At 41.2% G+C, this 22,227-nt stretch overlaps 1 protein-coding gene across 5 annotated transcripts in view; it reads right to left on the bottom strand.

Annotated features, from left to right (window-relative positions):
- The window catches only part of LYPD6B (LY6/PLAUR domain containing 6B), a 255,515-nt gene that overhangs the window by 36,838 nt on the left and 196,450 nt on the right, over positions 1–22,227 (bottom strand). Inside the window, exon 3 of one of the 5 annotated variants that reach the window (XM_055398195.2) lies at positions 5,070–5,131. The exons of the other annotated variants lie outside the window; for them this stretch is intronic. The gene's annotated coding sequence lies outside the window, so the exon portion shown is untranslated. The remainder of the gene's footprint in view (positions 1–5,069; positions 5,132–22,227) is intronic. 5 annotated transcript variants of the gene reach the window in all.

Raw genomic sequence — 22,227 nt, 5'->3', positions numbered from 1 at the left:
TTACCTTGTGCTTAAAATAAAGCACACCTTGAAAGTACTTTGTAAAACAGCTTCATGCAAACACAGAAGTCAAAGAGGCCAAAAGTGGGGTCCCTTTTCTTTTCCTCTTTTGTTAATGAACACGAAGATTCTTTTCCCTGGAACACCTAAGAGAGAAAGGTAGCTTAGGGATTTGGTAAGAGTGGCATCTGGAATGTGAGGGGGACTGAGGGAGCCCCGATGACTCTTACTGTTTAAACCATGCTGGAATGTGAAGCCGACTATAACCAATGCCCAGCTCACACCACTGATGGCAAAGGTGGCTTCTGGTCCAAAGAGTCCCAGATCTGAGCTACTGTCTTCCAAGGAGGCCAGCAGCCACTCCAGCAGCCCGGTGCAGGCACCTCAGGCCTGCGGCTCCTGGCTGACCTCCTCCCGCCCCCACCACAGCTGCCTGTTGCCGTTTGCACAGGGTAGGCACTCAGGAACTGCTGAATATGCCCAAACAAGGATGACTCCACCCACTCATTCAGTGTGAAAAGTCCACTCCCCGGACTCTGATGACGACCGATTTCCATTTACCCTTTGGTGTCTGCGTCTGGGCAGCCTCAAATTAGCACAGTTACTACACCATGACTCATCAGCAAAGAACTTTCCCATCAGAACCTAGTTAAGGTTCCCCACATCCTTGTGAGGTAAGGGGGTATGCTCTCCTGCAGGTTATAAGGAGGAAATTGGGGATGAAGAGGTTACCGGCTCTGTCAAAGGTTATTAAGGGTGTCTGCCAGGGATGAAGCCATTCCGCAGTCATCCCAGTTCAGTCTTTCCACTCACTATGGATCCAGGCCTTTTCCTTGTGCTGTGACCACCTTATTACTCTCTGGACTTTTGTGATGGTGCAGAGTCCAGAAGATACATGCATTTCAAAAGGAAAAATGGTATTATAGTATACCCTCCTGGTGGCTCAGGAGTAAAGACTCTCCCTGCCAATGAAGGAGACAAAAGAGACGCAGGTTCAACCCCTGGGTCGGGAAGATCCCCTGAAGTATGAAATGGCAACCTGCTCCAATGTTCTTGCCTGGAAAATCCCATGGACAGAAAAGCCTAGAGGGCTACAGTCTATAGGGTCAAAAAGAGTCAGACATGACTCAGCAACTAAACTACAAGAAGAAAATGTGCCCTGGCTCAAACTTCATATGACTCTTCCCATAATAACTCATATTAGAAGTCCTCTCTCAGATACTTTCCAGTATCTTGTTAGGTAGAATTAATACTGTCTCCTGGAAAGAGGGTTCAGAATAAAATATCTTCATCCTTTTCCTGAGAAAGGGACAATAATGTTCACTCCTGCAACTTCAGAGGCAAGGCACAAGCCAGCACACAGGCAGCCTTGGAGTTCAGGGTTATTGCCTGTTCAGGTTTGTGAGTTTCCCAGAGCACAATGATGGCACAGTCTCCCCAAAACACCTCGGCCAGGCCCTCTTCACTCTTCAACACGCTTTATGTCTCTGATAGGTTTCCTAGGGCAGGTACACAGCAAATACTGCAACTTCCTCTACCACCGGCCTTTCTGACTTTGCCAAAGAGAACCAGGATTATCTGCTACCAAGGGAGAAGCACGTTTAAACCACCAAAACTATGTCCTTTTTGCCAGTTCTGCTTCCTCCTCCTAGCTCCAGATGAGGACCCGTCCCAGATTTCCAGCTTTTATGTTATTACTATTTACTTTCCCACAGTGTGATTACTGTTACTTTCTGTAGGGACCAGATTTATGCTCACACATTCTACTCCCACTCCTTGTTGATTTTTAAGTCACCAGACCCATCCCTGATTTGAGGAGGCTGGACTGTATATTTCTGCCATTTTACATAGCATGACTGGAGTAGATTACTTACTATTTCATTTGGGGAATGACTAGTTCAGAAAGACAACAGGACAAGCTCTAATGTCACACTAATTAAAACAGTGCAGCAGCAGCATTTGAGTAGATAGACAAATGGAACAGAATAGAAAGTCTGGAAAACAGACTGAAATACACGTGAGAGTCTGTTATATGGAAAAAATGGCATCTAAAACCAGTAAGTTAAGAATAAACTTTAAGAAACTGAGTTGGGATAACTGGGTATGTACCTCATACTGCACACAGAGAAAACAAAGCCATCAATGTTCCAGAAAAGAAAATTTTAACACAGGTTGGTACTGGATAATCTTTAGGAATCATTGGTACAATAATAAAATAGAAGTTATATCCTAAGAAGTTTGACATGTTACTGACATATATTGATATACTTACAAAGAAAATATAATGTCTGGGGTTTGCTTTAAATATTCTCAAAATAGGTGGGAGAATAAGATGAAATAATATTGGCAAAATATTCCAAATTGTTGAAGTTAGATGACAGGTAGTTGGGGTTTATTATACTATTTTCTCTAATTTGTCTATGCTTAAAATTATCTGTAATAAAATATCTTAAAAATACAAGAAAATATAAATGACTTCCTTCGAGTGAAGAAAGGCCATTCTGACTATGATTTAAAATTTAGAATGTATTTAAAAGTTTGAAAATTCAATTACATTGCTGCTGCTGCTGCTAAGTCACTTCAGTCGTGTCCGACTCTGTGTGACCCCATAGACGGAAGCCCACCAGGCTCCCCTGTCCCTGGGATTCTCCAGTACATTAAGCAACAATAAATTCTGTATGACAAAAAAGTCATAAGTGAAAAAAAAAAGCAAATAACCTGGGGGAAATATTTTCAGCTCATGTCACAGACAAAACAATGGATAGTCTCACTAACATGGAAACAGCTACTGAAAATTGGTAAGAAAATTATCAGCAACCCAACAGAAAAATTAGTAAAGGACATTAATAGACATTTTGTGGAATAAATGAATAAAATGGCCTTTAAACAACATGATGTAAGCTGACCAACTTTTCAAATGGAAAAAATATAAATTAAAACTATATAAATTCCAGATTTTGACTTGTCTGATCGATAAAAATGTTTTCTAATACTCTTTTGAGGGAGACCATAGGAAATCAGTCATTTTCATACACTGCTGGTGGGAATGTAACTCCAAGGAGCAATTTGGAAACATTATTAAAATTTCAAATGCATTTACCCTTGACCCAAAATCTCACTTCTGGGAAATTTTTCTACAGATGGTCTGCTTTCATGCAAAATAATATACTGCCATGATAGTCTTTGGAGCATTGTTTATAATAGCAAATGATTGGGAAAAAAAACCCTAAGTGTCCATCAGAAGAGTACGTGTGTGTGTGTAGGGGAGTGTATACATATATATATACACCTAAAATGGAATATGATGCAGCCATTTGAAAAAATGGGATTTCCCTGGTGGTCCAGCGGTTAAGACGCTATACTTCCACTGCAGGGGGCAGAGGTTCCATCCCTGGTCAAGGAACTAAGATCTTGCATGTTGCATGGCACAGCCAAAAAAAAGGAGATACTCGCTATATTCTGCTGTGAAAAAGTTCTAGGAAATATATATATATATATAGAATAGAGATAGTTATAAACATATGAATATCATGTCATTTTTGTGTGTTAGAGAGGGAAAAAACTGCTATATGTATTTATACTTATATGCATAAATATACTCAGGAACAGTTTATAGGAAACTAAAAAAAGTGATGACCTGTAGGTGGAGGGACAGGGGTTAATAATACACCTAATAAGAGGACAGAAGCGGGATGGAGACTTCTCAAAGCACATCTCATTTCATTGTTTTGATCCATATGAATTCATAACTCACTCAAAATTTAAATTAAAACAGGGCTTGACTGGCTCTGTAGTTTATGGATAAGCACCTACTGTATATTTAAAGATCAACAGTTCTCTCTAAATGGACCAGGGACTTTGTAAATCCAAAGAGCAAACAATACAAAAATATTTCAGAGCCAAATAAAAATGCTATCATTTAGTGGTAGAGATGGGAGTCCCAGACAATTCACCATCTTAATTACATTTTGCAAATTCCACTGGGAAAGCCCCTGAGATATTAATAAGAACACAGTCACAGTTGTCTGCAATATGACAGTGGATTAAGAATGTAGGAAAGGGAGATAACAGCCAGGAAGCACTGCCTCCCAGCAGAACAGGAGTGGTCTATCCATTTTAATCTACTGTTATTGTTGACTATTAGCAACAGCATCCCTCTCTCACTGCAGGCCAATACATTCTAACTTTTTCATTCCTAAAGTCCAGACCCCAGATTCCACATTTAGAAGGATTTAAATAAACTGTATTGGAAAAGACCCTGATGCTGGGAAAGACTGAAGGCAAGAGGAGAAGAGGGCAGCAGAGGATGAGATGGTTAGATAGTATCACTGACTCAATGGACATGAATCTGAGCAAGCTCCAGAACATAGTGAAGGACAGGGAAGCCTGGTGTTCTGCAATCCATGGGGTCACAAAGAGTCAGTCATGACTGAGCGACTGAACAACAATGTAGAAGATAATCAATAAACCCGTTTTTAAGATGTGAAACAAAATGCACAACAACTGCCATGAAAAGCATGTTCATGAAAAATAATTACCTTAACATGATATAAGGAATTTTGACAAGCACACACACACAAAATTTTTATGTTCACTAGCCCACATTGTTTATTGCCCCTAAATGAGCAATTTCTGTTAGGCTCTTTGAACTATGGGAAATGGCTTATCTCCCAGGACTCCAATTGAGGTTCTGAAATCTCAGAATTCGGCAACCCCCATCTCCACATGAAGCCTTCAGAGGCAAGAGGGGCCTATAACCCACTCCCACAGGAAAGGATGCAATGTTTCCTTGTGCACATAGTTAGGGGGGAAATTCCTATTCAGCTGAGTAGCAAGTTGAATATTTAGCTCGTGGGCTGTTTCTCAGCATTTCAGTTTCCTCACATGTTGAATCAAGTATTAAGAGTTAGTGCTAACATTGGGCAAGTCACTTAACCCCCTTGTGCCTCAGTTTCCATACTGTAAAAGGAGATAATAAAAAATACAACCTCAGGGGAGTGAGTGAACATCACAATCACTTAGAATCATGTCTGAAGACAGTGCAAACTCAGTAAACATTAGCTGCCTACCTGTAACATCTTAGAGATGAGTATGTTGAAAACTGCTTTTGGAGTCAGACTTCCAGGGCTGCCTGAGAAGTTACAGAATACATCTCTGTCACCATTTTCCTTAGACTAATTAGCTCTAGTACAAATGGAAATTATTTACTTTCAAAACTTCGACTTTACTAGTGTTGAGTGATTTATACGATCCTGTAGCCAGGAGGTCCCAGACCTCCATTCTCTCCTTGGCAAATCTGTACATCTTCTTCCAAAGACAGTATTTGTTCATCACGTCTTGTCTTAGAAATGACTTCAGGCAAGGGTTAGGCAGAGAATATCAACCCCTTTCCCCACCTTCTGTGTGAGGCCTGGAACACAGAGGGCAGAGGAAGACACCGCACACAGACAGGGGCGGAACCAACCAGCCCACCGCTTCCCCAGGGAGTGTAGAAGAGACACCGGGTTGGGCCAGCTCACAAATAGCACAGACATGCAGCTGGACTCTGGGATCTGGCACCTCCAAGCTTCTCTTTTCCATCATAAAGGGATGTTAGGGTGTCATGTGCTTAGTTGCTCAGTCGTGTCCGACTCTGTGTGACCCCATGGACTGTAGCCTGCCAGGCTCCTCTGTCCATGGGGATTCTCCAGGCAAGAACACTGGAATAGATTGCCATGCCCACCTCCAGGGGATCTTCCCAACCTAGGGATAGAACCCAGGACTTCTGCATTGCAGGCGGCTTCTTTATCGTCTGAGCCCCCAGGGTTATGATGTGGAAGCAAACGGGAGAAAAGAACATCCTTAATCAATAGTTTCAATGTGTGCCTGTCCCTCCCCAACAGTGGCTCACTGTAACATCACGCAAGCTGAAGAGGACGGGAGCTGAGGGAGGACAGTCAGCAAGACACCATCCAGAATGTTACAAACAGCTCCCCCAGATCATTTGATCTTAGAGAACAAAAGGAAATCAGATCCTGCATCCCTAATGGGAAATCACAGGATAAACAATTTCCTGGTTAAAAGTTTGAAATATATACCTTTGCCACATTCAAAATTTTCACCCATTATTTCTTGCCTTATACTTTCCTCCTTTAAAATGCACATGTTAATTTCATAGAATAATCCAGTTAATACACTGTAAATGCAAACAACCCATTTTTTCAGTTATTCAATCTGTATTTATGGAGCACCTACCACATGCCTGGCATGGTTTTGGTCACCACCATAGCTTCAGTCCCTAAAACACAGAAGCTGCTCTCAGAGGTCAGACTTTCCAATGCTTTGCTAATGGTTTCCTCCATGAGCCCTCATGTAGAACAACTTCCTTTTTTTAAGCTAACATTTATTGAGGGCTTATGGGTATCAGGCACTGAACACCATTAATTCATTTAATTCTCACAGCACCTCTGTGAAGCGGTACTATTATCATCCCCTTTTTACAGATGAGTTTGAAATTTAAAGACAGGAAAAGTAACTTACTCAAAACCACAGAGCCAGTAAACCACAAACAGAATTAAAATTCAGGTCCAATTACAAACTCCTCCGTTTTAATCCTTACAACTAAACTGCCTTCAAAACTTCTTAAACAGAGTTGGCCAGGATGGATATATTTGGTTTCTAATGGGCTCTTCTGCATTTTCTTTGTTTGTTTTGCTGTGATTTTCATTTTCTGAACAATGTCTTTCAAGCATCTACAAAATGATGATCTAAAAGCAATTGTATCCAGTCATGGGACCATGGCAGAGCAGGCTAAAAAATGACAGCCATTTGAACATAAATATTTAAATATGTGCACTACACTCCATGTAGTGTATTATTCATATTCTAGGCTGACATAAAAACGGTTTCTGGAACTTACCAGCTGCTTCCTTTTGTGATCTCAATGATTCTCACCCAAACAAGACTCAAAGGAACCATTTTCCAAATCAGCTTCCTTATATTTACACCTGGTCATTGATGTCATTTGCTGTCTTTTCTGCCAATCCCAAAGTGACTAGGGAGGAGGATCAGTCTGAATTCTAATTGCTTCCTTTCCCTTTCCCCAAACCTTGCATTTCCCCCACTAAAACCAAAATCATAGTTTAGTGAAGTGAGTGTGATTAAGCAAATTATGAACCAGCTCAGGGAGCTACTCTAATTAGGGATACTTTCCTGACTCTGCTCACAAGAGGCCTGGCCTGCCTAGAACAACCACTCTGTCTGGGGGTGGTGTGTCAGCTGATGGCAATCATTGCTGCTATTTTTCCAGGTTAATGTGATATTAGGGTCTGAAGCCCCACACTTGAACAATTATTCTCCTTGATATGTCTTTACTCAGTCCACTGATAAATGTTGCCTGTCAGCCCTGAATGCCCCAGCAGCACACACAACCATTCATCAGACCTCAGATTCTTCCATGGGAAGAAGAAGGTGTGCTCACAGGCAGTATCTGTCTCCCTCTCTCATATTTAAGCTCCCTGAAGGTAGGAGTAGTCTTGCCTCTCCAGCAATGGGACTGGCACAGAGCAGGGGCCCAAATGTTTGCTGAATATTGTGGAATGAAGAAAGGAGGTATAAAAAGTACAGTCACTTTTTCCTTCAAGGGGCATTTGATGGGACAATGGATCCAATAATAAAACACTTCCATAGGGGATATACATATCACATACTACACTGAAAGGAGGATGCATGGGCACTAAGTCACTTCAGTCACATCTGACTCTTAGAAACCTTCTGGACTGTAGCCCTCCAGGCGCCTCCATCCATGGGATTCTCCAGGCAGGAATACTGGAGTGGGTTGCCATGCCCTCTTCCAGGCGATCTTCCTGACCCAAGGATCAAACCCACATCTCTTATGTCTCCTACACTGGCAGGTGGGTTCTTTACCACTAGTGCCACTGTTTTCCTTAAAAAAACTAAAAATAGAGCTACCACATGATCCAGCAATCTCACTCCTGGGCATATATCCAGAAAAGATGAAAACTCTAGTTCAAAAAGACACATGCACCCCAATGTTCTCAGCAGCACTATTTAAAACAGCCCAGACATGGAAGCACCGTAAGTGTCCATGACAGAGGAATGGGTACAGAAGATGTGGCACATACATGCAAGGGAGTACTACTCAGCCGTAAAAAGAACGAATTAAGGCCATTCGTGGCAACGTGGATGGACCTAGAGATTGCTGTACTAAGTGAATTCAGAAAGATAAACACTATAAGATACCATTTATATGTAGAATCTTTAAAAATTATACAAATGAACTTAATTACAAAACAAAAAGAGACACAGACATAGAAAATAAAGTTTGGTTGTTAAAGAAAAAAGAAGTGGGTGGGATAAATTGGGAATCTGAGATTAACAGATACTACTGTGTATAAACAACAAGGATCTGTTGTACGGCACAGGGAACTAGACTCAATATCTTGTAATAATCTATAGTCAAAAAGAATCTGAAGAAGAATATATACAAATAACTGAATTACTTTGTTATGCATCTGAAAACTAACATAACATTGTAAATCAACGATAATTCAGTAAAAAAAAAAAAAAAAGAATGTTGAAAAGACAAGGAAAGCTCTTAGTACATATTTTATAGCAAATACTAGTGCATTTTCACCATTAACTTAAAACAGTTAAAAGCTACAATTCAAATACAGGAGAAAAGTATCAAACAGACATAGAATCAGGAGTTTGCAATGAGAAAAACAGCACTTTTTCAGCACCTATTTGAATAACCAACACTCTCACAAGTTTAATTTGGTTTTGAAATCCTTCAAGGAAAATTTCAGAACTGCAGGAACTTAATACCTTACTGAGACCTACGATGTGGGTTGTATAGTAAAATACTGTCAGCCCTGCTTAGGCTTCTAATTTAACTTCCTATACCTTCTGGCAATGGTAGTTCAAGATGGAGAGTTGAGAGAACACTGCCACTAGAATTCCTCTGGGTCTGGACTCACTGGGCCCTGCAGAACAGACCAAAGAAAATTTGGCAATGTCCTGCAGCCATGGCATCGCCACAACATGTAGTCCATGGATTTGGCTTCCTCTGTGTTAGCAATTATGCTGAGCACTGGAATAGAAGTGTCATGTTCGGCACCATCCATCCAAACTTATCTTTGGAGTTTTTCTTAGCTGAGGGAGTATTAACAAACTTTTTAAATGGAAAACTGATACATATATTCACACACACATATATATGTAAACACAAATATATATATACACACATATATATAAACCTCTTTCTCATTTCTTTTTGTATTTTTTTAAACTGGAGTATAAATTGCTTTGCAATGTTGCGTTAGTTTCTCCTGTACAACATCGTCAATCATCCACATATATACATACATCCCCTCCCTCTGGAGCCTCTCCCTCCCCATTCCTCCCCTACCCCTCTAGGTCATCATGCAGCACTGAGATGAACTCCCTGTGCTATACAGCAGCTTCCCACTAGCTGTCTATCTTATATTTGGTACTATATATATGTCAATGCTACTCTAATAGGCATTCTTGAATGCCTACTATACACTATATGAGGAGTTAGAAATAAAAATTTAAGACAGGGTCCATGCCCTAAGGTTTGAATACAGTGATGAAGACAGTTTATGCACAAATGACAAATAGGTGAAGACAGCTATAGATACACTGGATTGTGCAGTGTTACTAACTCTGCTCCATTTACTTTTATAAAATGATTTCTAGTGATCCCTGTAGCTTGTAGTAGTTAGGGAAGTGTATTAATTATGCTGAAATCTTGTAGGGAGGCTCCTAGAAATAAGCAAGTCTGCAAGGAACAAATCTACATATGTTTAGTTTGGTTCAACAGAAGAAATGTCTAGAGAAAAAACATTTTTTTCTTAACAAGAGAAAAAGCAGCATGCTGGCTCTGACTTTCCACAGGTATCACCAGAATAAATGAATGGGGGTGGACACACTGAGACCCGTGGTCTGACGGGGAGCATGCTGAGGCTCTGTGTCCACATCCTGAACCAGGAACTTGGTAGCCTAGCACTCTGTTTTCCAGCAAACTTCAGAGACCTCATGTCCTCATTCTCGGTTCAGAAACTTCACCCTTCCAACAAAGGTCAATTATCCCAGAAGCATAAACTACACTAAATATGACAAGCTTGGAAAAATCAAGTTTTACTGATGACCAGTTTACTCATTGCAAATGAAATGTCCAGTGTAGGAAGAGTGAGTTTGTCACAACAGGTTTAGTTTATTTTCCTGAAGGCACTTTAGATACCTTTTAGAAATGGTATATTTCTGTATGATTCAAAATAAAATAATTTTCACTTACATGAAGTATTTGCCATCACCTTACTGAGCACCAAGAGCCCTGACTCTTACAATGGACATAATATAAGAAACTGTTTCCTATTTTGACTTGGAAAAGTTGGATGCAAATTCATGTGGACTGCTAAAATGTGTCATCAGCTGAAGCCAGCAAAGGGCTGTTTTGCTGTTTCAGACTGAAACAGTCTCCTCAGTGAAATGTGGTGTTGTCCTTAGAGTCTGGGAGGCAACCTCACTTACTGACACTTTCTCTCTGTCCGTTGTGAGCATCCACAGAGTTTTTTGAAGTTTTTTTGTTGTTTCGTTTTACTTTCATATGATATCATTTATATGTGGATTCTTAAAAAATAATACAAACTTACTTATAAAATAGAAACAGACTTGCAGATATCAAAAACAAACTTATGGTTACCAATGGAGAAATAAGTAGGGGAGGGATAAATTAGGAGTCTGGGAATGGTAAAGAACCTGCCTACCAATACGGGAAACATAATGAGATGTGGGTTCAATCCCTGGGTTGGGAAGATCCCCTGGAGCAGGAAATGGCAACCCACTCCAGTATTCTTGCTTGGAAAATTCCATGGACAGAGGAACCTGGCGGGCTACAGTCCATAGGGTCACAAAGAGTCAGACACGAGTAAAATGACTTAGTGCAGCACTTACATAGGATGCATAACTAACTATACGGCCCAGGGAACTATAACAACATATACAGAATGTTTACAAGCTGTAGTGATGACTAACTATCACACTCATTACACTGGTCCAAGAACTGAGTTCCACCTTGAGTTCATTTTCAAGAGAGTATCTCACCCAAACAACTTATTCAACCCTGCTTCTAAGGTCTCCCACATCCATTTTTAAATCCTTAGAATTTCAATCTTGCTTTGGGACGATGCCAGAAATTCAAATAACTGTCTGATAATAAAATGACCACTATTGCCAGCACATCCAAAATAGTAGCTTCTTGGGAAATACCAGAGATCTAAATTCTATTAAATCCATATGAAGTACCTGCTGTGTTGTCAGCACTGTGATGACTGCTACAGAGTTGAAATGGAGTTACACTTTATATTTAAGAAAAGTTTTTGACCTAAAGAACTATTGGGACTAGGTATCACACAGGAAATGACTACAGTAAGAACAGGGCAGAGACGATTAATAATGATAAAAACTGCTTTAGGGCACAGTAAGTGATAATAGAGTACCTTCACATACAATAGTTCTTTTGATTCTGATGACCACAAGGTGAGGCAGGCAAGAAAGATACTGCATTATTAACCTCATTTTATAGAGAAGGAAACTGTCAGGTCCAGGGTAGCCAAGGGCACCTTGCAAATAAGTGGCAGAGTTCCAGGATAGTAGTATTAGCATTGCCTCTGCGTTCTGTAACCTTGGTGCCATATCACGCTGCTTCTTTGCTAAGTACCACTGAAGAAGAGGAAGGAGCGTGGAAGGATGTGAAAGGTGAGCTGTAAAGGGTACTGGTAGGCAACAGAAAGGATATGGGGTCTTCATGGGGAAAGAAAAAGAGAAATAGGCAAAGAACATGACCATGGGCTTGGAGGCAGAGAATTGGGAGGGAACAACTTACTGAAAGGAGATGTATATTAGAAGGAAGTAGGAAATACAGCTTGATAGGAACACTAAATAATCATGGAATTTGCAGCAAGTTGAAATCAGGAGTTGAGTTTTCGTCTTTCTAGCAAAAAGGCTATTTTTTTGGAAGGAGACAATATAGAAGTTAAGAAAGGGGACATGGTGTTCCAGCAGCAGGGGCATTAGGAGAGGATGGTAGGGAGGCAAACAGTCCGAGTTTCTGGAATTCAGGAGCGGAGCGGGGCGGGGGGGCGGGCAGGGGGAGGAATGAGCTGGCATAGTTCTAAAATGTTGAAGTGGACATGCTTTACAGAATTCATCACCTAATTCACGTGCACGTCACCAACAACAGCAAAGCTGAAAATACTCCGGTTACAAGAACAGGTCATATAAAAGAAGGATGACTGGTGCTTAGAAATTTATGATGGATTAAGTCATTTTAGGTTGGTTGACATAAAACTTATAAAATATGCTGTCTCAAGCATTTAGGATTGACAAAGGTAAAATTACCTGCATTTTTAGGTTTTCGTTTGACTTCCTGCATTCAGCCAGGCTGTTATCAGGCTGAACTGATTACAAGCTGTTGTAGCTCCAACAGATGAAGGGATCTGAATAGGGTGGGAGGTACTCTGCATCCCTCACCTACACTTAACTGAGAATAGGTCTGATTTTATAAAATTGCTTTTATTTGGATATTTCACAAAATTTCATATGGGTAAGGAGTTCCTTGGCTTAAAACAACTGAAAAGCCATTCATTCAGTCCAATCCTAGCCACAAACAGATGAGTAAGACAGGACGGAGAGATGCAGGGCCTGGCCCAAGGTCACAGGAAAGTGAGGCCACTTGAAGGGCATTTATAGGGCTTCCCTGCTGGCTCAGAGGTTAAAGCGTCTGCCACCAATGCGGGAGACCCGGGTTCGATCCCTGGGTCGGGAAGATCCCCTGGAGAAGGAAATGGTAACCCACTCCAGTATTCTTGCCTGGAGAATCCCATGGACGGAGAAGCCTGGTAGGCTACAGTCCATGGGGTCGCAAAGAGTCGGACACGACTGAGCGACGGAACGGAATACTTTAGGAACTGAAAAGGTTCCACAGCAAAAGGAGACAATCAACAAAATGAAAAAGCAACCTAATGAAAAGGAGAAAATATTTGTAAACCAATATCTGATAAGGGATTAAGATCCAAAATATATAAGGAACTCACACAACTCAACAGCAAAAAAAAAAAAATCCAATTTTAAATGGACAAATGACCTCAAGAGATACTTTCCAAAGAAGACATACAGATAGCCAACAGGTATATTTGCTGTTGTCAGTCACTCAGTCGTGTCTAAATCTTTGTGACTCCAGGGACTGCAGCATGCCAGGCCTCCCAGTCCTTCAACATTCCCTGGAGTTTGTTCAAATTCATGTCCATTGAGTCAGTGATGCTATCCAACCACCTCATCCTCTGTTGTACACAAAGGTGCTAAACCACTAGGGGCTTCCCAGGTGGCACTAGTGGTAGGAGACCTGGGTTCAATCCCTGGGTTGCGAAGATCCCCTGGAGAAGGGAATGACAACCCACTCCAGTATTCTTGTGTGGAGAATTCAATGGACAGAGGAGCCTGTTGGGCTACATTCCATGGGGTTGCAAAAGTCGATGCGAGTGAGTGACTAACACTTTCACTACTTTCATAGTCATTCCATAGAATAAGTGGTAGAGAAGTAGGAAGGCTTCTAAGAAAGAGGACCTACCAACTAAAGTCTAGGCCATGAGAATGTCTGGGAAAAGCCTTTTGAAATGAAAAAACTTGGTTATGTTCTACCTTCAAGAAAAAGATCAATGTTAGGAACTCTAGTGATTGCTACTACAAGATAAAGATTAGAGAGAAAAGTACACACTTTTTTTTATATCTTAAAGTTTTGTTCAAGTTATAAATTCTTTCAATAAACACAGTGATAAGCAGGAAAAAGAAAAAAAAAAAAAAGAATCTGGCTGCCAATGCAGGAGATGCAAGAGACGTGGGTTTGACCCCAGGTCAAGAAAACCCCTTGGAGGAGTAAATGGCAACCCACTCCAGCATTCTTGTCTGGAAAAATCCCATGGACAGAGGAGCCTGGTGGGCTACAGTCCATGGGGGTTGCAAAGAGTTGGACATGACTGAGTGAGCACAGACATCACTAGTCATCAGGGAAAGGCAAATCAAAATCACAGTGAGATATCACCTCACACCTGTTAGAATGGTTAGCAATCAAAAACACAAGAGATGACAATTGTTGGGGAGAATGCAGAGAAAAAGGAACCCTGTCCACTGTTGGTGGGATAGTAAAGATGCAGCTCCTATGGAAAACAGTATGGAGCTCCCATATGATCCAGCAATCTTATCTCTGGGTATATATATTCAAAGGAAATGAAATCAGTATTTCTAAGAGATATCTGTACCCCTATGTTCAATGCAGCATTATAATAGCCAAGATATGAAACCAATCTAAGTCCATCAACCAATTAATGAATTCTTCTCAAATGTAGTATATATATTTGGGATTCATATGTAAAGAATATTATTCAGACATTTAAAAAAAAGAAGAAAATCTTGCCACTTGTGACAACATGGATGAGCCTGGAAGGCCGTATGCTAAGTGAAGTAAGCCAAAGAAAGAAAGACAACTAGTGTATTACTATCATTTAAAAGTGGAATTTAATAGCCAAAATCATAAACTAGAGAGTAGAATGGTGGTTGCTAGGGGCTGGGGGTGGAGGGAGTGGGAGGTGCTGGTCAAAGGACACAAACTTTCAGTTATAATATGAATAAGCTCTGGGGTCTAAAGGTCAGCAGGGGGACTTGTTAATAATACTGTGTTGCATGCTCGACATTAGCCAAGAAAGCAAATTTTAAGAGGTGTTTTCACCATTAGAAAAGGTCACTATGTAAGGTGATGAAGGTGTTAATTAACTTAATTGTGGTAATCATTTCACAATATGTATGTATATGCATATCGAATCACCATGTTATACACATTAACACAATTTTGTCAATTTCACCTCAATAAAGCCAGGGGTGGCTAGTAGGGGAACTGGGCAATTGAGAACTCAGAAAGCAAAAACCAGTTAACATACTTCGAAGCCCCAGGCCAGGATCCCACCTGGTCTGTGCCTGTGGCCTAAGCCAGTGCTCTAAACTGACCCACACAGGTGGCAGGGACCATGGCGGGGATACAGCCCGTGCACACGCTCAGCAGGCTGGCTTCAGAACAGTGGGACTGATGCCCACTCGAGCTTGTTCCCACATTAAGCCTCTCAGGGAACTTCTAATAAGGCAGTAGTCTGGTTAATACTTTTCTCTGACTTGTTCATATTTCAGCACTTGGTTATTTCTTTTCCTCACTGTAGTCTTTTTGGAGACTAAGGCAAAAAGACAGAACAAAACAAAACCCCACCTCACAAAGAGAAATGTCTCTGCCCTGGGGAAGATAAAGGAGTGCTGCAGGTTTGAGATTCTCGCTGTTACCAAAGAATTATGACCCAGAAGCACAGACTCATTAAATCTGCTGGTTTCACTTGTATAACAGCACATAACGTACCTGAGACGGCATCACCCGCTGAATCAGGAAGTTTAGGGAGAAGAGCCCAGCAGAGTCCCTAGTAAATCTGTCTTTTTGCATTCCAGTCATAAAAAAAGCATTCTCCTCACTTCTTCACACAGGGCCTACTGTCACCTTAGCCGTGTTTATCGAGACGGACAAAGCGTCTTTGCTGAAGCTAGACATTTCTCTTCTTTGACAGCAAACACTGATTAAATATACCCAGAGAAAAGTTAGGGAGACCAGAACACCTTTTTGCCAGTTACTAAGGGACAATCTCAATTCTGGTATTTCCTCTCCTTACTGTCAAGAAAAATAAACAAAGGTGGTAGAATTTTACAGATAATTTCTACTGAATATATAGCTGTTTCCATTTTAACTTAGGTTGAAAGATTTCTTAGCAGTTTTGTGGATTATCTCATCTAATTAAAAAAGCTCCTAAACTAACAATGCTCCTTACTGTAAATTTAGGAAAATTGGAGTTTATACAGATGATATACAAACCAACAGTGCAAGCTGAGTTCTCCCCTGGCAGGACTGGAAGGGACCATTTCGGGATAAAGGATTCTGAGAGGACTGTAACTTTGCCTGCAATGACATTAGTGGCATGAGACATTTCCAAAAGGGCCTGTAAGTTATGGATTAATGACAGCCCTCTGTGAACTGATTAACTCCTTCATGTTCAGAATGCCCAGTTTACCAAATGACAAATCAAAATGAATTTTCCAACATTCACCAACACTGCAAACAGAACTGTATCCCACTTAGCAATCTGGGGAAAATATGATGTCTTCAGCCTATCTGCTGATATGAGCAATAGAGCCTGTTTTTTAATCACCCCTGTCAGAAATATAAAAATCTCCTTAAAATAGGTTACCCAGCTTTTTGGGCTTCACAAGCAATTCACCAACACAAAAGCTCCTGATTTTACAATAGTGATTGGCACTGTCAGCTAGCTGCTGGGTTACTGAGATGGCTCAACTTGGTTTGAGTAGTAAAATATCTCATGTTGCCTTTGCAAGTCATCTGCGTAACTGCAGAGGTTTCTTCTAAACCTCCAGAAGACCCATAATTATGCCAGGAGAAATTGAGGCTCTCTGATCCCCTGTCTGGTAACTGTATGCACAAACCTCCCTTTCAATTATTCCTGAACGAATAGAACTTAAACATCATTGTGGGACAGGAAAGTGGACTTCCTGGCATACACTTCTCTCTCCTGCCTGCCAGTAGTCAGTGGTTCTGAGATTACAGAGCATGGCTGGGACTCTCCTTCCTTGGCCTCACACGTGAGTATTTACAAATTAGCTAATGAAGGAGCTATGGTTTTTCCAGTAGTCATGTATGGATATGAGAGTTGGATCATAAAGAAGGCTGAGTGACAAAGAATTGATGCTTTTGAGCTGCTGTGTTAGAGAAGACTCTTGAGAGTCCCTTGGACTGCAAGGAGATCAAGCTAATCAATCCTAAAGGAAATCAATCCTGAAGATTCATTAGAAGGACTGATGCTGAAGCTCCAAAACTTTGGCCGCCTGATTCGAAAAGCCGACTCATTAGAAAAGACCCTGATGCTGGGAAAGGTTGGAGGCAGAAGGAGAAGTGGACGACAGAGGACGAGATGGTTGGATGGCATCACTGACTCAGTGGACATGAGTTTGAGCAAGGTCCGGGAGATGGTGAAGGACAGGGAGGCCTGGTGTGCTGCAGTCCAAGGGGTCACAAAGAGTCGGACACCACTGAGCGACTGAACAACAGCAACAAATGAAGCAACAATAAATAATCTCCTGACTGCTGCAGAAGGCAGGCAAGAATGAAAACCGATAGATGCACACTTTTATTCTTGAACTAGATAATGTCCACCGTACCAAGCTCTAAAAGGTTGCCTTTCATCCTGTTGGAGAAGGTGTAAAGTATGCTTTGTGCAGACCAGCCTGGCCTTTGGCGGATTTATTGACAAGACCTACGGGCTTGAGTAACTGCAGGGATACACCATGTGTTGAGAAAGAAAATGAATACTTTCAACAGGCTTTCAGGACCTCAAAAAACAGCTGTTTGGCTTAGAAGATCTTATCTACAATGCATTATCATCAGGAGGAAAACATTAAAGGCATTTCTCAAGTTTAAAGGGAGAAATAATCTGAAAAGCAAGCTGAGTCAGCTGCCAGTGTCTGTCTGAAGTTGTTGGAAAGGCAGAGGTCTTTAATTTTGACAGACTCTGCTCTGTGAACAGGGCACAGCTTCTGCATAGTTTCAGTCACTTCTGTTGTCTGTCATAGGCTAGAGGACAAGCTCATGAGCTTCCCTGGTGGTTCAGTGGTAAAGAATCTGCCTGCCAATGCAGGAGATGCAGGTTCCATCCCTGGGCTCGCAAGATCCCCTGGAGGAGGAAAAGGCAACCCACTCCAGTATTCTTGCCTGGAGAATCTCACGGACAGAGGAGCCTGATAGGCTACAGTCCATGGGGTAGCAAAAGAGTCAGACATGACTTAACTGTTAAAGACCAAAAGGATAGCATATACAGTTTGCACTATTCGGTCTTTCGGAGGATTGGGAGAGGGCAGAATAATAGAAAACTGAGTTAATTTTACACTGACCTCTAGGTCATAGCACTGACCAGATGCTGTCATTTCAATATCTTACAATTTCTATAAATCTCTAACATTATTGGATGGCAATAAAGAACAAGTCATTGTCTATACATCACATTCTATATAAAAAGCTGTGCTGGAGGCCCAGTTGTTTCTCAGCTTGAGTACTTATATCTCCAACCCCTAGAAGAACACAAGTTTTTCTCAAGGTTTGGTGTACTGGATTTAATTGGAGTCAGTGAAACCTTATGTAAATCCTGAACTCAGGGGCTGATCATCACTGTCAGAAATTGATTAACTTGAGCCAGTTGCTAAACTTCAAGTCTCAATTTCCTTATCTATAAGTCAGGATGGTAAACTTTCAATTTCAACACTGCTGTTGTTCCGTCGCTAAGTCATGTCCAACTATTTGTGACCCCATGGACTGTAGCACACCAGGCTTCTCTGCCCTTTACTATTTCCTAGAGTTTGCTTAAACTCATGTCCATTGAGCTGGTGATGCCATCCAGCCATCTTATCTTCTGTCTCCCCCTTCTCCTGCCCTCAATCTTTCCCAGCATCAGGGTCTTTTCCAATGAGTTGGCTCTTTGCATCAGGTGGCCAAAGTATTGGAGCTTCAGCTTCAACATCAGTCCTTCCAAAGAATATTTAGGGTTGATATCCTAAAGGATGGACTGGTTGGATCTCCTTGGGACTTTCAAGAGTCTTCTCCAGCACCACAGTTCAAGAGCATCAATTCTTTGGTGCTCAGCATGGTAAGAAGTAAATAAGAAAGAGTGAGAATTCAGTAAATTAACTGTTATGTATGTTTCATAATGCCTGGCATACAGTAAGTGCTCAATAAATGTTACTTCCCTTTTTAGGTTAACTTTTGATTGTGGCAAAGGAACAGGGCAAGGTAGCATAAGAAGTTGACACCGTGTGAGCTTTATTCTTGTTCAGGTGGCAGATTCAGCTGAATCACTCTCAGTCCTGTGAGCAGGCTCTGAGGACTGCCTGCTGGAATAGCTTGTTGCAGGCAAGCAACACAGTGCTTGATAGGTGTGAGATTTCTTCACAGAGCATTAGCCATCTCTCCCAACCCCCTGCAGAACTGCAAAGCTTCCTGCTATTGACTCTCAAAATGCCCACCCTCTCAGCCAAAGTGCGATGCATGAGCTGTTTCATGGCCCTTGGTCATTTACATCCATTTTCCATACAAAATGAACGAGTCAGACAGTAAGGAGGCATCCCTGGTGGCTCAGATGGTAAAGAATCTGCCTGCAATGCGGGAGACCCAGGTTTGATCCCTGGGTTGGGAAGATCCCCTCGAAAGGGAATGGCAAGCCACTTCAGTATTCTTGCCTGGAAAATTCCACAGCCAGAGTAGCCTGGCAGACTACAGTCCAAGGGGTCAAAAAGAGTCTGGACACACCTGAACGAATAACACATCACACTTCCATATAAGAAGCAGCACTGTGCATGTGTGCACGCCAAGTCGCTTCAGTCATGTCTGATTCTGTGACTTTATGGACTCTAGTCTGCCAGGCTCCTCTGTACATGAGATTCTCCAGGCAAGAATACTGGAGTGGGTTGCCTTGCCCTCCTCCAGAGGATCTTCCCCACCCAGGGATCGAACCCATGTCTACGTTCTCCTGTACATCTCCTGCACTGGCAGGAGGATTCTTTACCACTAGTGCTACTACTGGCTCCCAGTGAAACAAGGTGAAGGGGAGTAAGAGACAGGAGGAAATGGCCAGATGGAAGAACAGTAAGGCGCCCAACTATAACAAACATCTCTTTGTTGCCAGGATGCTAAAAGAAGGATTCCAGCCAGCTTTGCGAGCTACGATCTTAGCCAACTGGCTACATGTTTGATGGAAACATAGGGCCAACGTGGAAAAACAAAAGCTCTTCTTCAGCAAATAAGGAATGGTCGGAAATGCATTTGAAGGCAACACCATTGTGGTGTTCCAGGTTTATTCTCTCCGTGCAGCATGAACTGAATTTATTCAGCTCCCATGCTTGGGGGCCATTTCTCTAACTACCAGTTCCACCTGCAATCGAAGACACTGGGCTGTACAAATGGTTCCTCAGTCTCCACAGGTAATCAGTGAAACACCATTTTTCATGCTCTAGAAAATGCAAACACGGCTGAATTGATCCACTTCAAATCTTCCCAAACAATTCAACTATGGATGAAAAGAGATGCGATATTTCAAAGTAAAGTTAGTTGGATATCCTAGGGCATGAAGAGAGTGGATATATGGATGGGAAAGGTATCTTTTCAGTAGAGTTACTGGTTTAAAACAGAGGCGCTACCTAATTTTAAAGTCTGTCAGATTTGAATCCTATCTGGTTGCATGTGACAACCTTTAGGGTCATAACACCACTGCTTTCCACAGTGTCTGTGGGGGGCTTGTCATGCTAGGATGCAGACAGCTACCAGACAGGCCCTGCCAACTGCCTGTAGTCACCTGATTATACTAAATGCTCCAAAACCAAAAAAGCAGACTTTGTTTGGAAATCTGTGAGTCAAATAGTTAAGGAAAAGGCAAAAACAAAACAAAACAGCAGTTAACCTAACCAAGTGCAAGCCACAGGTCTGGGAATCTGGAGGTCATGTTATCAGGCAGAAAGTCCTAGGCAGGCCAGGGTCTGGAATCTAGGCACAGGCCACTTATCCTTGAAGACTTTATTCCTTTCATTGAATGGCTTCTACCCTTTCCAAAACTAACCATTAATTCCTTATTCTGCAAGGCCTAAATTGCATTTGTCCGTGATCTTTTGGACAAACGTTTACTAGGTGTTATTTATTATACTGTGTTTATAAAACTCCATCTTTATTATATAAGTAACATAAATACCCATGTGCATATATGCATGTTATCAACAGAGTATTATAGCTATATATCTCCTTCCTTCACTAGACTATAATCTTTTTAAAGGCAAGAACTATGTCACATATATTGAGTGCTATACTAGACACTGAAATTTCACAAATAAACCTCTCTGAATTTGAATAAACAAAGGTGCAGATTAGTAAACAGTTGCTTGGTGAGCAAATAGAGAAGACAGAGGTGATTAGTAAGGTCTAGGATGGGTAATGTAAAATATAGCCAAACCAATCTCTCCTTTGTGATATAGTTACCAGGCTATTAAATCAGTGAAATTCCACACATGACCTGGATTTGGCAACTCAGTATATAAAATTCTTTATCCTTATAGGAACAACAGCAAATCATGAGCTGCCAAATTACGTTTTTTAATAGACACACCAGTGGCTCAGATGGTAAAGAATCTGCCTACAATGCAAGAGACTGGGTTCAATCCCCGGGTTGGGAAGATCCCCTGGAGAAGGGAATGCCAACCCACTCCACGATTCTTGTCTGGAGAATTCCACAGACAGAGGAGCCTGGTGGCCTACAGTCCATGTGGACATGACTGAGTGACTAACACTTTCACTTTCAGCCCCAAACATTCTAGTAGTACTACAGAATTCTGTCTTTATTTATGCTGTTTTAATATTTTTATCAGCTACTTGAATGAAGATAAGATTTCCTATGAAACCTACTGAAGGCAGAAAGTCAGCAAAGACAGCTACTGTTTCATGACAGAAAAAATTCTTGACAGATCATATCATGAAGCTGAGATCTACACAATACTAAATATAAAGTTATATATTTTGGTTTAGATTATCAACAGCATAGGCAGTGAATAACCATGACCTTACTAGACAAATTAATTTATATGAATTTTATAGTAACTAAAACACCATGTCATTCAATATATACACAGACACACATAAACATCATATACACATGATTTTTTATAAAAATATAGATAGATAAATATATATATGTGTGTGTGAATATATATATATAAAGACTCACAATTTTACATATTTAGTTGTTCAGTCGCTAAATCATATTCACCTCTTTTGGTAACACTGAGCCGCCTGGGAAGCTCTATATACATAGTGTTGCTGTTTTCATTCCAATCCCAAAGATCGGAATGTGAAGATGTTCAAACTACCACAACCATGCTCATTTCACATGCTAGCAAGGTAATGCTCAAAATCCTTCAAGTTAGGCTTCAACAGTATGTGAAGTGAGAACTTCCAGATGTACAAGCTGGGTTGAGAAAAGGCAGAGGAACCAGGGATCAAATTGCCAACATATTAAA

This window comes from Moschus berezovskii, chromosome 2, assembly GCF_049115385.1.
Source record: "Moschus berezovskii isolate FMDL1 chromosome 2, NW_MosBer_1.0, whole genome shotgun sequence".
NCBI lineage: Eukaryota > Metazoa > Chordata > Mammalia > Artiodactyla > Moschidae > Moschus > Moschus berezovskii.
Note: the sequence above shows the minus strand (reverse complement) of the source record. Positions and strands in the feature narration are given on the sequence as shown.